Source organism: Pseudorca crassidens, chromosome 13 (genome assembly GCF_039906515.1).
Source record: "Pseudorca crassidens isolate mPseCra1 chromosome 13, mPseCra1.hap1, whole genome shotgun sequence".
NCBI lineage: Eukaryota > Metazoa > Chordata > Mammalia > Artiodactyla > Delphinidae > Pseudorca > Pseudorca crassidens.
The window spans coordinates 18,508,484-18,528,802 of NC_090308.1; the positions used below are offsets into that span (position 1 = coordinate 18,508,484).

Genomic DNA, 20,319 nt, shown 5'->3' on the forward strand with positions numbered 1-20,319 from the left:
GGAAAAAATCTTTTTTTTTCAGCCAGACACCAGCCAGAGAAATGCTAGCTTTCTTATCAATCTCTCTGTGGTTGGGTGGATTTTTCTCATTCACCTTTTTACCGAGAATTAAACTCGTGAAAAGCCATGCCTTCATCTAATGTGGGAGCAATCCATTTACTCATTTGGGCTCAAGATCTTGCCTTATATGCGATAAAACAAGAGTCCACTTTCATCAACTGATAAGGCAATGCAGCAGCTTCACCTCAGAGCCATGCCATTCTGACTTTCAGTTCCATCCTTATTTCTGGATCCTGAACATTTTTATTTCTTTATGTAGGTGTTTCTAGGTATTATTGTTATTTTTAAAAATTGTGATCCACCATCTTGCTGGAAAAGAAAGTCTGATAATATATACATCGTAAAGGGGTGGTCCTAAGTAACATGTAAGCGAAGGAAGACTAGAACAGTTTTCAGGGAAAAAGGGCAATTTTTCATAGTATTAATTTTAAAAATCAAGGCATAACTTAGTGTATTATAGTACCTCTGTTTTATTGAGTGTTGGTACAACCTTACAGATAAAAAGAAATTAGTGATTTTGTATCCATCAAAACCATGATAAAATTACCTCATTCAGGAAGCTCAAAAATCTTAAAGGCTGTTTTGTAAAAGGAAGATTTAATTTCTTAAAAAATAAGGGCTCTGTTGAGACTGTTTTGCTTTCCTCTTCATTCTGTCAAGTGTAAGTATATTCTGACTCCCTCAAACTGTTAAGCCTTATTACTAATTGGTCTACTTTCCTTGTAACATGTCAAATTTGTTTCCATCTATACTGAAGATCACTTAAAAAGAATCTCATTAGAGGTATCTTACACCAGCTCAGTAGCTCCCCTATTGTGCTACACACACAGTACAAGCAAGAGTCAAATACAGTCCAATGTCAAATATACTGTAAACTTCAAATGACTATGTACAACTGCTGCTTTTGAAGCTCTCAGCACAGTATCTCTTTGAATTTCATTGCCAGAATGTACCTACTGTTCTAGCATAGTCAGGATCCTTTAAAATATTCACATCACATTATTCCTGATTTCATCAATTCTGAAAACAAGATGATCTTTCAACACAAAGGTAACCCAGGACTTTTGAAGATTTAGGAACTGGTAATATTGGGAAATAAATGCTGAACATTTAGAAAATTCAAACATGCAAAGAAATCAAACCATCCCCTGAAAAAACTCAGGAGTATACAGAGTCACTCTATTTGTATAGCAATATACCCAAGTACTAGTAAATGATTTAATTCATTAAAATTACAAGTTGTATAAAAGATTTTGAAGATAAGTATATTCTCTGCTACATGGCTAAATGCTCTCTTCCACATAGTAGGTCTAAATATGCTATTGAGATAAGTGAAGTGTCGCTGATGCATTTAGGAGAGGCTAGCAATTTATAAACAAAACATAATTGTGGAAAGTTATTTCAAAAAAATTTAATAAAATCAGTGAGGAATGTTGAAAATATAAAATATGTATATTCCAAATGCCAAATTATATTCCAGAGGAAACCGATGTTTAGAGGGAAGAAAAATTCCAGAAAGCCAGGCAAGGGGCTGATTTCCAGAGTAGAAATATAAAATATAAAGGTACTCCAGGGGAAAAGAGAGGAAGCGTAAAAGAAGCAAATTTATAACAGCGGGCAAAGTCAAACAGAATAGTCTGACGTGAAAATGATGCATAATGTAAGCAACAGATACACAGGTGTTAAAATAATTATATATATACACTTTTCATTACTAAAACGAATTGATCATGATTGGAAGCCATTGAAAAATGTAAGTGGGTGGTTACCAAAGGCAGGAGGTGAGGGCTGGGCAAAATGGGTGACAATGGTCAAAAGGTACCAACTTCCAGTTAAAAAATAAATGTCACGAGGATGTAAAATACAGCATAGTGACTGTAGTTAATAATACACTTGTATCTTTGAAAGTTGTTAAAAGAGTAAAGTTGCTAAAATTCACATCACAAAGAAAAAAATGTGCAACTACATATGGTGACAGATGTTAACTAGACTTATTGTGGTGATCGTTCAAAACATATACAAATATCAAATCATAATGTTATATTCCTGAAACAATATGTCAATTATATCTCAGTTTAAAAAAGTCAATGGACTAAACCTGTAGTGGTGGATTGGGGGCTGGAATAGTGTAACCCACAAGCAGGTACTGGGAATTGGAATTGAGCAAGCTTAAAAGTCTATTTTGGAAAAGAAGCTGAATTCACCCTGCAAATGTCAGGAGACCAGAAATAGGCTTTGTGAGTGAGCAAGTGGCTAGAGTATTCATGAACTCCTAGCACTGAACTAAGGCTGGAATAACTCCCCTTATAGTTTATGGTGTCAGAGGCAATATGCCACTTTCCTATGATTCCATGAGGAAATCGGCTGGCCAAATGGGAAAAAATGGGGATGGGGGTGGCCCTCTACCACCATGGATGTGGTATCAGGGATAGCACTTCCTGCATGGGAGAAAAGCCTCCAACCTCCCCATGTTAAGACTTGAGTGGAAGCAGGGGTGATATAAAAATGCACCCACCAATCAGAAAGGACTTTGCTCTTGTATTGGAACAGAGTGCTAGACGCCTGAGCTGGTTTTTAACCATTTAGTAACTGAATTGTGGATAGGTCCTGGGGTTCTCAAAAAGGAGTCAGCGTTCAATGGGAGAGAAATATTCTTCAGGGAGTTCGGAAAAGCAGCTACTTGCCAACTGATAGGAAGTATTTCAATAATGTAACAACTATCCTGTCCTTTTCACTAGAGCATCCCTACTGGATGTCAGAATGGGTAGGGAGGGAATCATCCTAAAAGCCATCCAAACCTCATGGCAGAAAATAGCATGCATGAGTTTAAAATATGAACTAAAGAACTAACATTACAAAGCAAAAAAAGAAACTTAAAACTGAAAGGACAGTCAGTAAATATAGCAAAAGAAAGAAATCACACCCAAGGAAAGAGAAATAATGTAGCAAACTTAAAAGGTGTTTAAAATGAGTATATTTAGAATTACCAAAAAGATAAAGGAATAAAATTTCTTCTTTGCAATGAGAACAGGAAGATGTCAAACAAGAAAACAAAAAAATAAGACCAATATAAAAAAGAGACATTGGTAAATTTTAGTAATGGAAACTTCAAATGTTGAAAGAGTAGACTGAATAAACCTGAAGAGGACTAATGATTTAGAAGGTAGAATTTTAAAAATCAATAATTTTTAAATAATAATAAAATAATAAAAACCTGTAAGTTTTAGGATGTGTTTTTCTATTTCTGTAAAAAATTCATTGAGATTTTGATAAAGATTGCATTGAATCTGTAGACTGCTTTGGGTAGTAATGACATTAAAATGGTCTTCCAATCCATGAACATGGGATGTGTTTCCATTTATGTCTTTAATTTCTTTCAGCAATGTTTTGTAGTTTTCACTTTACAAGTCTTTCACCTCCTTGATTAAGTTAGTTCATAAGTATTTTATTTTTCTTGATGCTAATGTAAATGGAATTGTTTTCGTAATTTACTTTTCAGATTGTTCATTGTTTGTGTATAGAAATACAATTGATTTTTTGTGTGTTGACTTTGTATCCTGCTTTGATGAATTCATTTATTAGTTCTAACAGTTTTTTACAGAATATTTAGATTTTTGGAGTTTCTTTTTCTTTAAAACATGTAAAATACAGTCCATGCATCTGCCATTTTAAAAAGTTTCTCATCCTGTAGCAGATAAAACCAAATATGCTTTGGCTATCAACGTTCAAGAAATGTTTCAAAATGCTTTACAGTGTAAAGATAATAAGAAATTTAGCAAAATTTCAACAAACCTGTATAAAAAACAGATACAGATAACACTTTATTTCAAGGTGACATGCTGTAATTTAAAGAGTAAGTTATAATTATCTGTGTTTCTTTGTAAAACGTCTTTAACAATACAAGGGCTTAGCAGATCCAGGCCTCAGGGCTACACATGCAAAAAAAATTGTTAGTTAAAAATCACCAAAATGTGCTATTTTTAAGTGTGTACCTGTGTGTTTTTTTTAAGTACAGAATAATAGAAGTATTAAATATCAGCAGGAATAGTATTTGAGGACTCTGTAAAAGTGTGTAGAGTTCATGGAGCCAGTGTCCGGGAAGAGTCATACATTTCTGATGAACATTTTGGCTTAATCCCTTTGCCATTGTAATAGCCCACGACTTGGTTTGGGACTTCAGCCAACACTCTCTTTGCCAGGGCAGCTGGAGATGCGTGTTTGAAGTTCCTGAAGGGCACGAACTGGACGATGTCACGAAGGACGGGCTCTCCCTTGGGTGACCTCAGAATCCCGTCGTCTCTGTCCAGCATCTGCATGTCGCTGAAGTCTGCATTGCCCACTCCCACGATGATGACCGACATGGGGAGGTGGGAGGCGTGGACAATGTCCTCCCACGTGTCGGCCATGTCTGTGATGACCCCGTCGGTCGGGATCAGCAGGATGAAGTATTGTGATGCCTCCTTGGTGCTGGTCTCCTCTGATGCTGACTTGGCGACCTTCTGCATGATGGGAGCATTGTTGGTGGGGCCCTAGAGCTAGAGTTTGGGAAGGCAGCTCTGGTAGGCTTCCACAACTCCTTGAATCCCTGCCCATTCTGGGTTGTCTTCATTAAAGTTGATTGCGAAGTCATGAGATACCCTGTACTCTGGCAGTATCCTGGCACCAAACCCAAAGGCTGGGAACATTTTGTCGCTGTCATAGTCTTGGCAAATCTCTCCCACAGCCACCAAGGCCTTCAGGTACTCATTGGGCTGGCAGGGGTGGATGTAGGGCAGGGAACAGCTGTTCCTGGGGTACCCATTCGAGGCTGTGAAATCTATAGCTACTGTAAACTGGATTAGGCAGCCACCCATGATGTAGTCCAAGAAAGAATGCATCTTGTGGGTCTTGCACTGATTCAAAATCACAATGCCTGAGTTCTTATAATTCTTCTTCTTGGCTTTGTACTTGGGGTTGATACACTCCTACTGCACCTGTTTTCCTTCCATCACTCTTCTCATCTACTTGAATGTTGAGGTGAATTCTCCAATGAAGTCATGTCTGCCATGGGAGTCCCAGTCCCATACTATGCATGTCAGTCGGCGGTCGGGATCTCCACTGCATGGACAATTTACTGATACTTTGAATGATTTCCAGGCTGGGCTTAAGTTATTCATCACAACCTCAGTTCGGTGCACAAGCTGTGGAGTTGAATCATCATTCATTCGAAAATTTTCCAGAAATGGGTCAGACTTACTGAAAAAATCCTGGTCATCCAATTTCCGTGAGTTGAAGGCAAGTTCAATGTAGTCATGATTACCAGATAATTCCTCAGCAATCATCATGATGGAGGATTTCCCTGCCATGTTCCCGTGCTTCAACAAGCATTTGGACAGCTTTCTCTGGGAAACAATCTGGCCAAGGGTGCACTCCATGCCGCCCAGGAAGTCAGCCTTCTTCGGCCCATCGTGGTTGCTGCTGATGTCGTGGACCTCAGACCACAGGTGCTGCACCTCCTCAAAATAAACGTCCACCATAAACAGTTTTGAATACACTGGGTTGATGCAGGTGCGAATCACCTCTGTTCTGTCAACCTCGAACCACTGCCCATGGGACTGCATCTTGAGGATGACACAGGGGTCTGGTTTGGAAAGGGCATCTCTGTCGGAAGTGCCTTTGCGTGCCACATGCAGCTCAACTTTGGTGGCTGTTAAAGATTCCCAGTGTATTGGCAGCTGACTCATAAATGTTGCTCATCTTCTTCATTCTGGCGCAGGGACCTGAGGGCAGACTGGCCTTCAGCCGGCGGGGTCCAACCAGAACGACGCGGTGGTGGGCAGGCCCGCGGTCGGCCTAGGGGGTCGTGCCGCCCTCTTCTTGGGCTCCGGGGGCAGCTCAGCGACCGCGGAGGGGAGAGACGCTGTGCGGGGACACGGACCCCAACCCGGGCGGCGAGGGCAGGGCCGCTTGGCCCTCAGTCACTTGGGGAGAGACGTGGGGATGCCAGAGAGAGGGGCAGAGCGGGAGGGAGGAAGCGGATCGCTACCCAGGCAGCCGGGGACCGCGGCTTCGCTGAGAGCTTCCACCGTCTGTCGAAACCCACGCGCCCTGCCGCCCGCGCGCTGCCGGCTCCAATACTTAGATTTTTCTACATATAAAATCATATCATCTGCAAACAGATACTTTTACTCCTTCCTTCAAAATCTGTATGCCTTTTATCTCTGTTTCTTCCCTAGTTGCTCTGGCTAGATTTCCCAGTACTGTGTTGAATAGAAATAATAAAAGCGAGCATTCTTGTTTTGTTTCTAATCTTAGAACAAATACTTTGTCTTTCACCACTATGATATTCTCTGTGGGTTTTTTTTTTTTTTTTTTTTGCGGTACGCGGGCCTCTCACTGTTGTGGCCTCTCCCGTTGCGGAGCACAGGCTCCGGACGCGCAGGCTCAGCGGCCATGGCTCACGGGCCCAGCCGCTCCACGGCATGTGGGTTTTTCCCGGACCAGGGCATGAACCCGTGTCCCCTGCATCGGCAGCCAGACTCTCAACCACTGCACCACCAGGGAAGCCCCTCTGTGGATTTTTCATATATGGCTTTATTATGTTGAGGTAGTTTCCTTCTATCCCTGTTTGTTGAGTATTTTTTTTTATCATGAAAGGATGTTAAATTTTGTCAAAATCTTTTTCTGTATCAGTTGAGATAATTATGTGGTTTTTTTCCTTCATTCTGTTTATATGGTGTATTACATTTATTGATTTTTACGGATTGAGCCATCCTTGCTTTCCAGGAATAAATCCCACTTGGCCATAGTGTATAATGGTTTTACTATGTAGCTGAATTTTGTTTGATATGATTTTGTTGATGATTTTGTATCAGTGTTTTTAAGAGATATTGATCTGTAGTTTTCTTTTCTTGTAGTGATTTTATCTGGCTTTAGAATCAGGGTAATGCAGGCCTCATAGAGTGAGCTAGAAAATATTCCCTCCTCTACAATTTTTTGTAAAAGTTTGAGAAGTATTGGTATTAGCTCTTTAAATGTTTGATAGAATTCACCAATGCAGCTGTCAGGTCCAGAGATTTTTTGTTGTTGAGAGATAGTTGATTACTTATTCAATTTCCTTACTAGTTATAGCCTATTCAGATTTTCTATTTCTTCGTGACTTAGTCTAGTAAATTTTGTGTTTCTAGAAATTTGTTCACTTCATCTAAATTATCTAATTTTTTGGCATACACTTGTTCATAGAACTCTTATAATTCTTTTTATTTGTGTAGAATTGGTCATAATGTCCCCATTTTCATTTCTGATTTTAAGTCTTCTCTCTTTTGTTTCTTAGTCCATGTAGCTAAAGGTTTGTCAATTTTGTTGACCTCTTCAAAGAACCAACTTTTGAGTTTTTATTTTATCTATTATTTTTCTATTCTCTGTTATGTTTATCTTGGCTGTAATCTTTATTATTTCTTTTTTTCTGCTAGCTTTGGCTTTTCAAGCTGATAAAAATAGGACTAGTCCTGGCCCTATGTAAGTCTTCCAATTCTTTTGGGTACTTTTTTCTTTGGTCTTATAAATCTCATGCACATGAGATTTAAAAAAATGATTGAAATACCTTAAATGAAAACTAAAATGTCTGACAAAAAATACATAAGAAGGGTTTTAGTGGTAAATTAGAGATTGAATAAGATTAGTGAACTTGAAGAGACAGCAATAGAAGTGATCCAAAATGAAACACACACACACACACAAATGGAAAATGAGCAAGGTATCAGTGAACTCTGGGAAAACTTTTAACAGTCTAATAATTATTGTTCTTATTAAAGGAAGGATGGGAGACAGGAAAAAATATTTGAAGAAGCTATGATCAAAATTTTAAAATTTTTGATGCAAACTATAAACCCACAAATTCAAGAATTTCAATTAACCCTAAACTCAAGAAACATAAAGAAAATCATGCCAAGGTACAACATAAGCAAATGGCTCAAAAGTAGTGGTAATAAAAGAAACCTTAAGAGCCAGAGGAAAAAAAAGACATAGTACATGCAGAGGAACAAAGAAAAGGAAACCAGCAAATTTCTCATTTAAAAACAATATAAGTGAATAGGCAACATCTTTAAAAGACTAAAAGAAAAAAAAATCTGCCAAGTTAGAATTCTACACCTAGTGAAAATATTCTTTTAAATGAAAGTGATATAAACACTATTTTTTTCTGACATAAAAAAACTAAAAGCATTCATCAGTAGAAAAATTCACCACAATAAAAAATAAAAGAAGGCCTTTAAGCAGAAGAAAAATGATACTAGATAGAAATATGGATCTATACAAAGAAAAAAGAAAATCAGTAGTAGTGACTACATGGCTAAATATACAAGTTATCCTACTATTTAAATATTTTTGTAATGAAATTACTTACACAAATAATGCAGTATAAGGTTTATAACATATATAAAAGTGAAATGTATGAAAACAAAGGCTTAAAGTTTGGAGGTGAATGCATACATTATTACAATTTTTTATATTAAATGTTACTTGATTGATACAATATCAAAAGAAGGTAGAGGATAAGTTAAAAATGTGTACTATAAACAGTAAAGAGTTTATAGTGACCACCAAAAGAAGCCAACAAAGGAGATAAATAGAAATTTTAAAAATATCCAAAATATTGTGGAAGAAGAAAAAAAAGGAACACAAAGGATAGAGCAAAGAGAAAACAAATAGCAAGATAACAGATTTCAATTTAGCAATATTAGTAATCACATTAAATGTGAGTAGTCTAAATACCCGAATTAAAAGGGACAGGTTGTAAGATTAGATAAAAAGCAAATCCAACTATATGCTATCTATAAGAAATATTTTATATATATAAACAAATAATAAAAAGATGTAAAAATGTTTATCATGTTAACATTAACAAAAACAAATGTTTTGAAAAGTAGATTCCAGAACAAACAATATTATCAGGGATTAAAATTTTAAATTTCATAATGATAAAAAAGAAAATCCATTGAGATGAAATAACAATTCTAAACTTCTGTTAATACATGAATCAAAAACAGACCTATAAGAATCAATAGGTAAATTCATAAATATAATAGAAGATACAGATATCATTCATAATACCTGATAGAACAAGCTGACCAAAAATAAGTCAGCTTGTAGAATCAATCAGGGCTGTAGAAGATATAAAATATTGAATACTGTCCATCAAAATTGCTTTAATTGACATTTACAGAACACTTCATCACAACAGATGAACATTCTTTTTTTTTTCTTTTAACATCTTTATTGGAGTATAAGTGCTTTACAATGCTGTGTTTGGTTGTGCTGTATAACAAAGTGAATCAGCTATATGTATACATATATCCCCATATCCCCTCCCTATTGTGTCTCCCTCCCACCCTCCATATCCCAACCTTCTAGGTGGTAACAAAGCACCAAGCTGATCTTGTGCTATGCAGCTGCTTCCCACTAGCTATCTATTTTATATTTGGTAGTGTATATATGTCAATGCCACTCTCTCACTTCATCCCAGCTTACCCATCCCACTTCCCGTGTCCACAGGTCCATTCTCTACATCTGCCTCTTTATTCCTGTGCTGGCTCTACGTTTTTCAGAACTATTTTTTTTTCTTTTTTTAGATTCCATATATATGTATTAGCATACAGTATTTGTTTTTCTCTTTCTGACTTACTTCACTCTGTATGAGATTCAAGGTCCATCGACCTCAAGACAAATAACTCAGTTTTGTTTCTTTTTATGGCTGAGTAATATTCCACTGTAGATATGTGCCACATCTTCTTTATCCATTCATCTGTCGATGGACACTTAGCTTGCTTCCATGTCCTGACTATTGTAAATAGTGCTGCAATGAACACTGAGGTACATGACTCTTTTTGAATTATGGTATATGCCCAGTAGTGGGATTGCTGGGTCATATGGTAGTTCTATTTTTAATTTTTTAAGGAACCTCCATACTGTTCTCCATAGTGGCTGTATCAATATACATTCCCACCAACAGGGCAAGAGGGTTCCCTTTTCTCCACACTCTCTCCAGCAATAATTGTTTCTAAATTTTTTGATGATGGCCATTCTTACTGGTGTGAGGTGATACATCATAGTAGTTTTGATTTGCATCAAATGACTGCATTTGATTTGCAGTCATTCTCTAATGATTAGTGATGTTGAGCATCCTTTCATGTGTTTGTTGGCAATCTGTATATCTTCTTTGGAGAAATATCTATTTAGGTCTTCTGCCCATTTTTGGATTGGGTTGTTTGTTTTTCTGATATTGAGCTGCATGAGCTGTTTATATGCTTTGGAATTAATCCTTTGTCATTTGCTTCATTGACAAATATTTTCTCCCATTCTGAGGGTTGTATTTTGTCTTCTTTATGGTTTCCTTTGCTGTGCAAAAGATTTTAAGTTTCACTAGGTCCCATTTGTTTATTTTAGTTTTTATTTCCATTTCGCTAGGAGGTGGGTCAAAAAGGATCTTGCTGTGATAGAGTGTTCTGCCTAGGCTTTCCTCTAAGAGTTCTATAGTGACTGGCTTTACATTTAGCTCCTTAATCCATTTTGAGTTTATTTTTGTGTATGGTGTTAGGAAGTGTTCTAATATCATTCTTTTACATGTAGCTGTCCAGTCTTCCCAGCACCAATTATTGAAGAAGCTTTCTTTTTCCATTGTATATTCTTGCCTCCTTTATCAAAGATAAGGTGACCATATGTGCGTGGGTTTATCTCTGGGCTTCCTATCCTGTTCCATTGATCTATCTTCCTGTTTTTGTGCCAGTACCATACTTTTTTTTTTTTTTTTTTTTTTGCAGTACGCGGGCCTCTCACTGTTGTGGCCTCTCCCGTTGTGGAGCACAGGCTCCGGACGCGCAGGCTCAGCGGTCATGGCTCACGGGCCCAGCCGCTCCGCGACATGTGGGATCCTCCCGGACCGGGGCACGAACCCGTGTCCCTGCATCGGCAGGCGGACTCTCAACCACCGTGCCACCGGGGAAGCCCCAGTACCATACTGTCTTGATTACTGTAGCTTTGTAGTATAGTCTGAAGTCAGGGAGTCTGATTCCTCCAACTCCGTTTTTCTTTCTCAAGATTGCTTTGACTATTTGCGGTCTTGTATTTCCATAGAAATTGTGAATTTTTTTGTTCTAGTTCTGTGAAAAATGCATTGGTAGTTTGATACAGATTGCATTGAATCTGTAGATTGCTTTGGGTAGTAGAGTCATTTTCACAACATTGATTCTTCCAATCCAAGAATATGGTATATCTCTCCATCTGTTTGTATCAGCTTTAATTTCTTTCATCAGTGTCTTATAGTTTTCTGCATACAGGTCTTTTGTCTCCTTAGGTAGGTTTATTCCTAGGTATTTTATCCTTTTTGTTACAATGGTAACTGGGAGTGTATCCTTAATTTCTCTTTCAGATTTTTCATCATTGGTGTATAGGAATGCCAGAGATTTCTGTGCATTAATTTTGTATCCTGCTACTTTACCAAATACATTGATTAGCTCTAGTAGTTTTCTGGTAGCATCTTTAGAACTCTCTATGTATAGTATCATGTCATCTGCAAATAGTGACAGCTTTACTTCTTCTTTTCCGATTTGGATTCCTTTTATTTCTTTTTCTTCTATGATAGTTGTGCCTAAAACTTCCAAAACTATGCTGAATAATAGTGGTGAGAGTGGGCAACCTTGTCTTGTTCCTGATCTTAGTGGAAATGGTTTCAGTTTATCACCATTGAGAATGACGCTGGCTGTGAGCTTGTCATATATGGCCTTTATTATGTTGAGGTTAAGTTCCTGCTATGCCTAATTTCTGGAGGGTTTTTATCATAAATGGGTGTTGAATTTTGTCAAAAGCTTTCCTGCATCTATTGAGGTTATCATATGGTTTTTATCCTTCCACTTGTTAATATGGTGTATCACATTGATTGATTTGTGTATATTGAAGAATCCTTGCATTCCTGGGATAAACCCCAGTTGATCACGGTGTCTGATCCTTTTAATGTCCTGTTGGATTTTGTTTGCTAGTATTTTGTCGTAGATTTTTGCATCTATATTCATCAGTGATATTGGCATGTGGTTTTCTTTTTTTGTGACATCTTTGTCTGGTTTTGGTATCAGGGTAATGGTGGCCTCGTAGAATGAGTTTGGGAGTGTCCTCCCTCTGCTATATTTTGGAAGACTTTGAGAAGGATAAGTGTTAACTCTTCTCTAAATGTTTGATAGAGTTCACCTGTGAAGCCATCTGGTCCTGGGTTTCTGTTGGAAGATTTTTAATCACAGTTTCAATTTCAGTGCTTGTAATTGGTCTGTTTATATTTTCTATTTCTTCCTGGTTCAGTCTCAGAAGGTTGTGCTTTTCTAAGAATTTGTCCATTTCTTCCAGGTTGTCCATTGTATTGGCTTATAGCTGCTTGTAGTAATCTCTCATGACTCTTTGTATTTCTGCAGTGTCAGTTATTACTTCTCTGTTTTCATTTCTAATTCTGCTGATTTGTCTTCTCCCTTTTTTCTTGATGAGTCTGGCTAATGGTTTATCAATTTTGTTTATCTTCTCAAAGAAACAGCTTTTAGTTTTACTGATCTTTGCTATCATTTCCTTCATTTCATTTTCATTTATTTCTGATCTGATCTTTATGATTTCTTTCCTTCTGCTAACTTTGGGGGTTTTTTGTTCTTCTTTCTCTAATTGCTTTAGGTATAAGGTTAGGTTGTTTATTTGAGATGTTTCTTGTTGCTTGAGGTAAGATTGAATTGCTATAAACTTCCCTCTTAGAACTGCTTTTGCTGTGTCCCACAGGTTTTGGGTCTCCGTGTTTTCATTGTCATTTGTTTCTAGGTATTTTCTGATTTCCTCTTTGATTTCTTCAGTGATCTCTTGCTTATTTAGTAGTGTATTGTTTAACCACCATGTGTTTGTATTTTTCACAGATTTTTTTCCTGTAATTGATATCTAGTCTCATAGCGTTGTGGTCAGAAAAGATACTTGATACGATTTCAATTTTCTTAAGTTTACCAAGACTTGACTTGTGACCCAAAATATGATCTATCCTGGAGAATGTTCCATGACCACTTGAGAAGAAACTGTATTCCATTGTTTTTGGATGGAATGTCCTATAAATATCAATTAAGTCTATCTTGTTTAATGTGTCATTTAAAGCTTGTGTTTTCTTTTTTATTGGTGAAAGTGGGGTGTTAAAGCCCCCTACTGTGATTGTGTTACTGTTGATTTCCCCTTTTATGGTTGTTAGCATTTGCCTTATGTATTGAGGTGCTCCTATGTTGGGTGCATAAATATTTACAATGGTTCTATCTTCTCCTTGGATTGATCCCTTTATCATTATGTAGTGTCCTTCTTTGTCTCTTGTAATTGTCTTTATTTTAAAGTCTATTTTATCTGATATGAGAATTGCTACTCCAGCTTTCTTTTGGTTTCCATTTGCATGGAATATCTTTTTCCATCCCCTCATTTTCAGTCTGTATGTGTCCCTAGGTCCGAAGTGGGTCTCTTGTAGGCAGCATATATACTGGTCTTGTTTTTGTATCCATTCAGCCAGTCTATGTCTTTTGGTTGAAGCATTTAATCCATTTACATTTAAGGTAATTATTATATGTATGTTCCTAGTACCATTTTCTTAATTGTTTTGGGTTTGTTATTGTAGGTCTTTTCCTTCTCTTGTGTTTCTTGCCTAGAGAAGTTCCTTTAGCATTTGTTGTAAAGCTGGTTTGGTGGTGCTGAACTCTCTCAGCTTTTGCTTGTCTGTAAAGGTTTTAATTTCTCCATCAAATCTGAATGTGATCCTTGCTGGGTAGAGTAATCTTGGTTGTAGGTTTTTCTCCTTCATCACTTTAAATATGGCCTGCCAGTCCCTTCTGGCTTGCAGAGTTTCTGCTGAAAGATCAGCTGTTAACCTTATGGGATTTCCTTGTATGTTATTTGTTGCTTTTCCCTTGCTGCTGTTAATATTTTTTCTTTGTATTTAATTTTTGATAGTTTGATTAATATATGTCTTGGTGTGTTTCTCCTCGGATTTATCCTGTATGGGACTCTCTGCACTTCCTAGACTTGATTGACTATTTCCTTTCCCATATTATGGACGTTTTCAACTATAATCTCTTCAAATATTTTCTCAGTCTCTTTCTTTTTCTCTTCTTCTTTTGGGACCCCTATAATTAGAATGTTGGTACGTTTAATGTTGTCCCAGACACATCTCTGAGACTGTCCTCAATTCTTTTCATTCTTTTTTCTTTATTCTGCTCTGCTGTAGTTATTTTCACTATTTTATGTTCCAGGTCAGGTATCCATTCTTCTGCCTCTATTATTCTGCTATTGATTCCTTTCAGAGAATTTTTAATTTCATTTATTGTTTTGTTCATCATTATTTGTTTGCTCTTCAGTTCTTCTAGGTCCTTGTCAAATGTTTCTTGTATTTTCTCCATTCTATTTCCAAAATTTAGAATGATCATCTTTACTATCATTAGTCTGTATTCTTTTTCAGGTAGACTGCCTATTTCCTCTTCATTTGTTTGGTGTGGTGGGTTTTTACCTTGCTCCTTCATCTGCTGTGTATTTCTCTGTCTTCTCATTTTGCTTTACTTACTGTGTTTGGGGTCTCCTTTTCACAGGCTAGTTCCCATTGTATTTGGTGTCTGCCCCCCCTGGGTAAGGTTGGTTCAGTGGGTTGTGCAGGCTTCCTGGTGGAGGGCACTGGTTCCTGTGTTTTGGTTGATGAAGCTGGATCTTGTCTTTCTGGTGGGCAGGACTACGTCTGGTGGTGTGTTTGGGGGTGTCTGTGAACTCACTATGATTTTAGGCAGCCTCTCTGCTCATGGGTGGTGTTGTGTTCCTGTGTTACTAGTTTTTTGGAATGGGGTGTCCAGCACTGTAGCTTGCTGGTCATTGAGTGGAGCTGGGTCTTAGCGTTGAGACGGAGATCTCTGGGAGAGTTCTCCCCAACTGTTATTACGTGGGGCTGCGAGGTCTCTGGTGGTCCAGTGTCCTGAACTCGGCTCTCCCAGCTCAGAGGCTAAGGCCTGACACCCAGCCGGAGCACCAAGACCCTGTCAGCCACATGGCTTAGATGTAAATGTGTTAAATAAATTCTCCAATCCAAAGGTACAGGGTGGCTGGCCTTCTGCATCTGCTCGGTCCTCTTGCCAGACGTTGTCTTCTGAGCCTGGTCGATATGGAAAGCCTGCTTTGGATCCAGGTCTAGCTGCATTCCCTAGTGCCCAGGAGAAGCAGCCGTTTCCCCCATCCTCCCCTATCTCTGCCACAACTTGTGATGATGCTGGAGCACCTGAGGCTCTGCCCCTCATGCTCCAGATGAACATTCTTTTCCAGAACATACATTTTATTTGCCAAGTCATACTATAATCTGAGACATCAAACAAGTCTCAATAAATTTGAAAGAATTCAAGTCATACAAGATATGTTACCTGACCAATGGAAATTACACTAGAAATCTCTAACCAAAACACCTGGAGAATTTGAAGATAATTGGAATCTAGATAAAATATTTATGATTAACCAATGTGTCAAAGAAGAAATAAAGAAGTTATAAACGTATCTGAATTGAATAAAAATGATAATATAACACATTAAAATGTATAGGATGCCACTAAAGCAATAGATAGGGGAAGTTTATAGCACAAAATGTCTACATTAGAAAAGAATCAAAGTCTCAGAACAATGTACTCAGTTTCCATCCTAAGTAACTAGGAAGAAGAGAGCAAGTTAAATCTAATGTAAATTAATAAAAAATTAGAGCAGGTTAATAGAAATAGAAAACATAAAAATGACAGAGAAAAATCAATAAATCAAAAAGCCAGTTCTCTGACTGATCAAACTCTAGTCAGATTGATCAGGAATGTGAGAGAGAAGATACAAACTACCAATCAGAATGGAAAAAGAGACATCACTACTGATCCCATAGACATTAAAAAGATAATAAGGAAATATTACAAACAACTCTATGTCCATATATTTGATAACTTAGATGAAATGGATCAGTTCCCTGAAGAATACAAACTAAGAATCCTTGGTAAAGAGGAGGTAGATTGGACTAGAGATATTGAATACCCTTGTCTGTATCTATTAATAAAGTGAACTTAGCATTAAATATTTTCCTACAAAGAAAACTCCAGACCCAAATGGCTTCACTGGTAAAGTCTACTAAATATTTAAGGAAGAAATAATACTAATTCTACACTAATTATTGGCAACAACACGGATGAATATCAAAATAATTATGAGTGAAAGAAGCCATACAAAAGGAAGTTTATTATTCCATTTATATAAAACTCTAGTAAATGTAAACTAATCTATAGTGACAGAAAATAAAACAGTGATTGCCTGGGAACTGGGGTCAGGGAAAGACAGAAGGAAGGCAAGGAAACTTTTTTGAACGGTAGATCTGTTCATTATCTTGATTGTGTTGATGCTTTCATGTATGTGGATGTACATCAAAACTTATCAGAATGCATTCTTTAAATATGTGCAATTTATTGTATGTCAAATGTACATCAATAAACCTGTTTTTTAAAAAGAAAGAAAAAGAGGGCTTCCCTGGTGGTGCAGTGGTTGAGAGTCCGCCTGCTAATGCAGGGGACGTGGGTTCATGCCCCAGTCCGGGAGGATCCCACGTGCCGCGGAGCCTCTGGGCCCGTGAGCCATGGCCGCTGATCCTGCGCGTCCTGAGCCTGTGCTCCGCAATGGGAGAGGCCACAGCAGTGAGAGGCCCGTGTACCGCAAAAAAAATAAAAAATTAAAAAAGAAAGAAAGAAAAAGAAAAGCTGGGGATTTTAAAAGGCAAATTTAGGAAAATCCAAACATCACGTTGTGATAGCAGTATTATCTGTTCCTAGAGTCATAATACATAGTTAAATTAAAATCTAGATTCTGTGATATATTTGACTGCCAAGTCATATTCAACAAAATGTATTTTGTCTGTCTTTCATGTATACCTATTCCTGGTAAATTAAACCGTGTATAATTTGGACTTGCGAAAAAGTCAAAATTGTCTTTATATGTAATAAAAGTAGTTCATATTTGCATTAATATATATTTTATAATCTGGTTATTAATAACACTAATGAAATAACTTTTTAAAACTTATAAGCCCTTGTTAATCACATCCCTAGCAAAGATGACAGAATGATTTTTAAAAAATTCTTAGGTCAGTTAACAAGATTATATAATACAACAGAAAAATATATATAAGAGCTGAAAACCAAAGAAAACTTTAGCTGGCACAAAATCATTAGACACTTCTAAGAAAAAGTTTTAAAAGAAGCAGAATCTTATTTACACACAGGCCATACACACTCCTATATATGCTTTAATTAGATTACTTCCCCTGCGAGGATGTTAAAATTTCAATAAAGTGAGGGTCTGGAATTTTGCTATTATTTTCTTTGAGCATGCTGCTCAGGGTAAAGACATGATCTATTCATAGTGGGAGGTAGTTTATTTATGCAGTGTGTAATCAGCATGCCTTATGAAGTAGCATCAGCTAATACCCTGAAGGAATCAGAATACACAATTGACTTAATTTGCATTAGGGGCATTCTGAGCCATATTCTTCAGAAATATTAAATACGTGAAGAAATAAATTGCAACCTCTAAAAAATGTAAAAATTAAAAATAGTTAAAGTCAGATTGTTATGCCAACCTTTACTCTCTTGGTTTGATGAAAATTATTTAATTAGGCATTTAACTTTAAAAGTTCAACATTTATCTATTTTTTTAATATACTGTGCTTGTGTGAATACAAACATAAATAGGTGAGGGAGATTAAGAGGTACAAACTTTCAATTACAAAATAAATGAGTCACAGGTATGAAATGTACAGTGTGGGGAGTATAGTCAATAATTATGTAACATCTTCATCATGGTGATCATTTTGAAGTGTATAGAAATATCGAATCACTACTCTGTGTACCAGCAAATAACAGCATGTTGCAGGTTAATTATACTTCAAAATCAAACAAACCAAACACATAGAAAAAGAGATCAAATCTGTTATTACCATAGGTGGGTGTGGAGAGGTGGAACTGGATGAAGGTAGCCAAAAGTTACAAACTTCCAGTTATAAGATAAGTAAGTACTAGAGATGTAAGGTACAGCATAATAAATATGATTAACGCTGCTGTACATTATATTGGGTTGACCAGAAAGTTCATTCAGGGTTTTCTATAAGATGTTACGGAAAAACCTGAACAAACTTTTTGGTCAACTCGGTATATGAAAGTTGTTAAAAGATTAAATCCTAAGAGTTCTTATCACAAGGAAGAAATTTTTTTTTCTAAATCTTTAATGTCTTATCTACATGAGGTGACAGATGTTCACTAAATTTATCATGGTAATCATTTCATGACGTATGTAAGTCAAATCATTATGAAATGAACACTGAGCCAGGGTAGAGAAGCAATTTGAAGGGAAAATCAAAAGAACATGGAAACCAACTGGACATAACAGACAAAGGAGGGTGAAGGTCAAAGATAGCTCCTTGACACTCAACGTGGCAGGGAAGATGGTAGTAAGACTCTCTAAAATAAACATGGGAAATCTACACATTTGGAAGAGAAAATGATGACCTCCATCTTGGACATATTTAACTTGGAGTAGGAGAGTACATCCAAGTGGATTTGTCCCCTTGAACTTGAGCTCAATTACATGGTAAGGACCACGGGTGCTAATTCAGTCATCTTTAATCATCATTGTTTTAGATAATCAAAAGGGATAAAGGAGAGGGGAGTGAAGCCAGACCATCAGAGAATGACTTAATTTGGGGGGTAGAAGAAAGAAAACAAAGCAGGGGCAGGTCAGAAGGAAAGGAGAACTCCAGGAAAGGATAAGAGAGGATAGATTTAGCTGGAGTGACACATGTTCCCCTGAGCCCTCTTGAGAGATGAAGGAACAAAGGGAGAGAGCAGAATAGGAGGGGGCTTCTTCTGCTGTTCTGATCCCAATGAACACAGGCCCCTAGTATCTGAAGCTTCTGCCTTTTACCGGGATCTAACACTGTCCAGCAGCAAAGCTGATATTTTAAAGAGCAAGGACAAAACATGATATGCAAATACATGAGATAATGTCCTTAATGACTTTAACCAAAATCCATGAAAGAAACAACAGGTCCTCAGCACCCTGGGTGAGTACATGCACAAGCTCCAATTAAACATTTTTTTTTCTTCTTTTTATACAACTCCAACTATTTTCTTCCTAAACTTATTCTTTGTCTATGGAGCAAACTGATCACAAATCCCTCCTAGACTTTGATCCAAGGTGGAGCAAACATGTGGCTTTGTCTCCAATTTCTAATTAATTCGTTACAATAGTATGTGGAAAGAGCTCTGTTAGCAGATTGTACAGCACAGGCTTCACCTTTGACCATGACCTCACCTGGTTAAACTCTCACGGTGTTTCTGGCTCATACCTGGGATGAAAGCAGGCAAAACAGGCCACAGTTCTTCCTGCTTCCTCTCCTTTTGCCTGTGTATCCACAAGGTTTGATGACCTGTAGTAGCCTTTTTTATTAATTTATAACTAAACTAGACATATTTCTTCCCTGAATTGAAGACTGAAAGGTGAAGAAATGGGAGCAGAAAGGGCACATTGACATTTTGAGGACTTCAACTGAAGTAATGTATGTAATTCTGATGCCCATCATGTCAGAGGATGGAATGAAAATAATCACAAAATCTTTAGACTATGGTATTCATTTGGCACCAGCAAAAATATAAATATATATATTATATATACTTTATATATTTATATATATACTTTATACATATGTGTGTGTGTGTGTATATATATATATATATATATACTTTATATATAAAGTCTACTTTTAAAATGTACCATATGTTAATTCAGCCATACAAATCAGCACGCCTATAGCCCTAGACCCTGGAATTAATTAGCCTGAACCTACCCTACGAAAGAATGTAATAAAATTTCAAAGCACCTAGTTGAATACTTCCTCTGACAACATATGCACGTCTTCTTTGTCAAGGGTCAAAGTAAGAAAGATTAGGAATATTTCTATCCAATACTTCATATTATACAAATTTTATCAAATTATACAAATCATATCAAAGGTATATTTTTAACATCTTGGATTTAGTCATTTTAGTCATTCTTATCTCACATTAAGTAGCCTAATCAGTTTATAGATTATTTAATCCCTTAATTTCAATAATCTGTGACCTGGAAATGTCAAAATAATAGTAAAGCCAACTAAAATATTTTTAAATAATCACTTTTGATTGAGGC

At 36.9% G+C, this 20,319-nt stretch overlaps 1 protein-coding gene and 1 pseudogene across 1 annotated transcript in view; both read right to left on the reverse strand.

The window, feature by feature from the left end:
• The window catches only part of ADGB (androglobin), a 187,172-nt gene that overhangs the window by 142,892 nt on the left and 23,961 nt on the right, over positions 1–20,319 (reverse strand). The window lies entirely within an intron of this gene.
• LOC137204942 (copine-4 pseudogene) lies at positions 3,331–5,904 on the reverse strand (annotated as a pseudogene).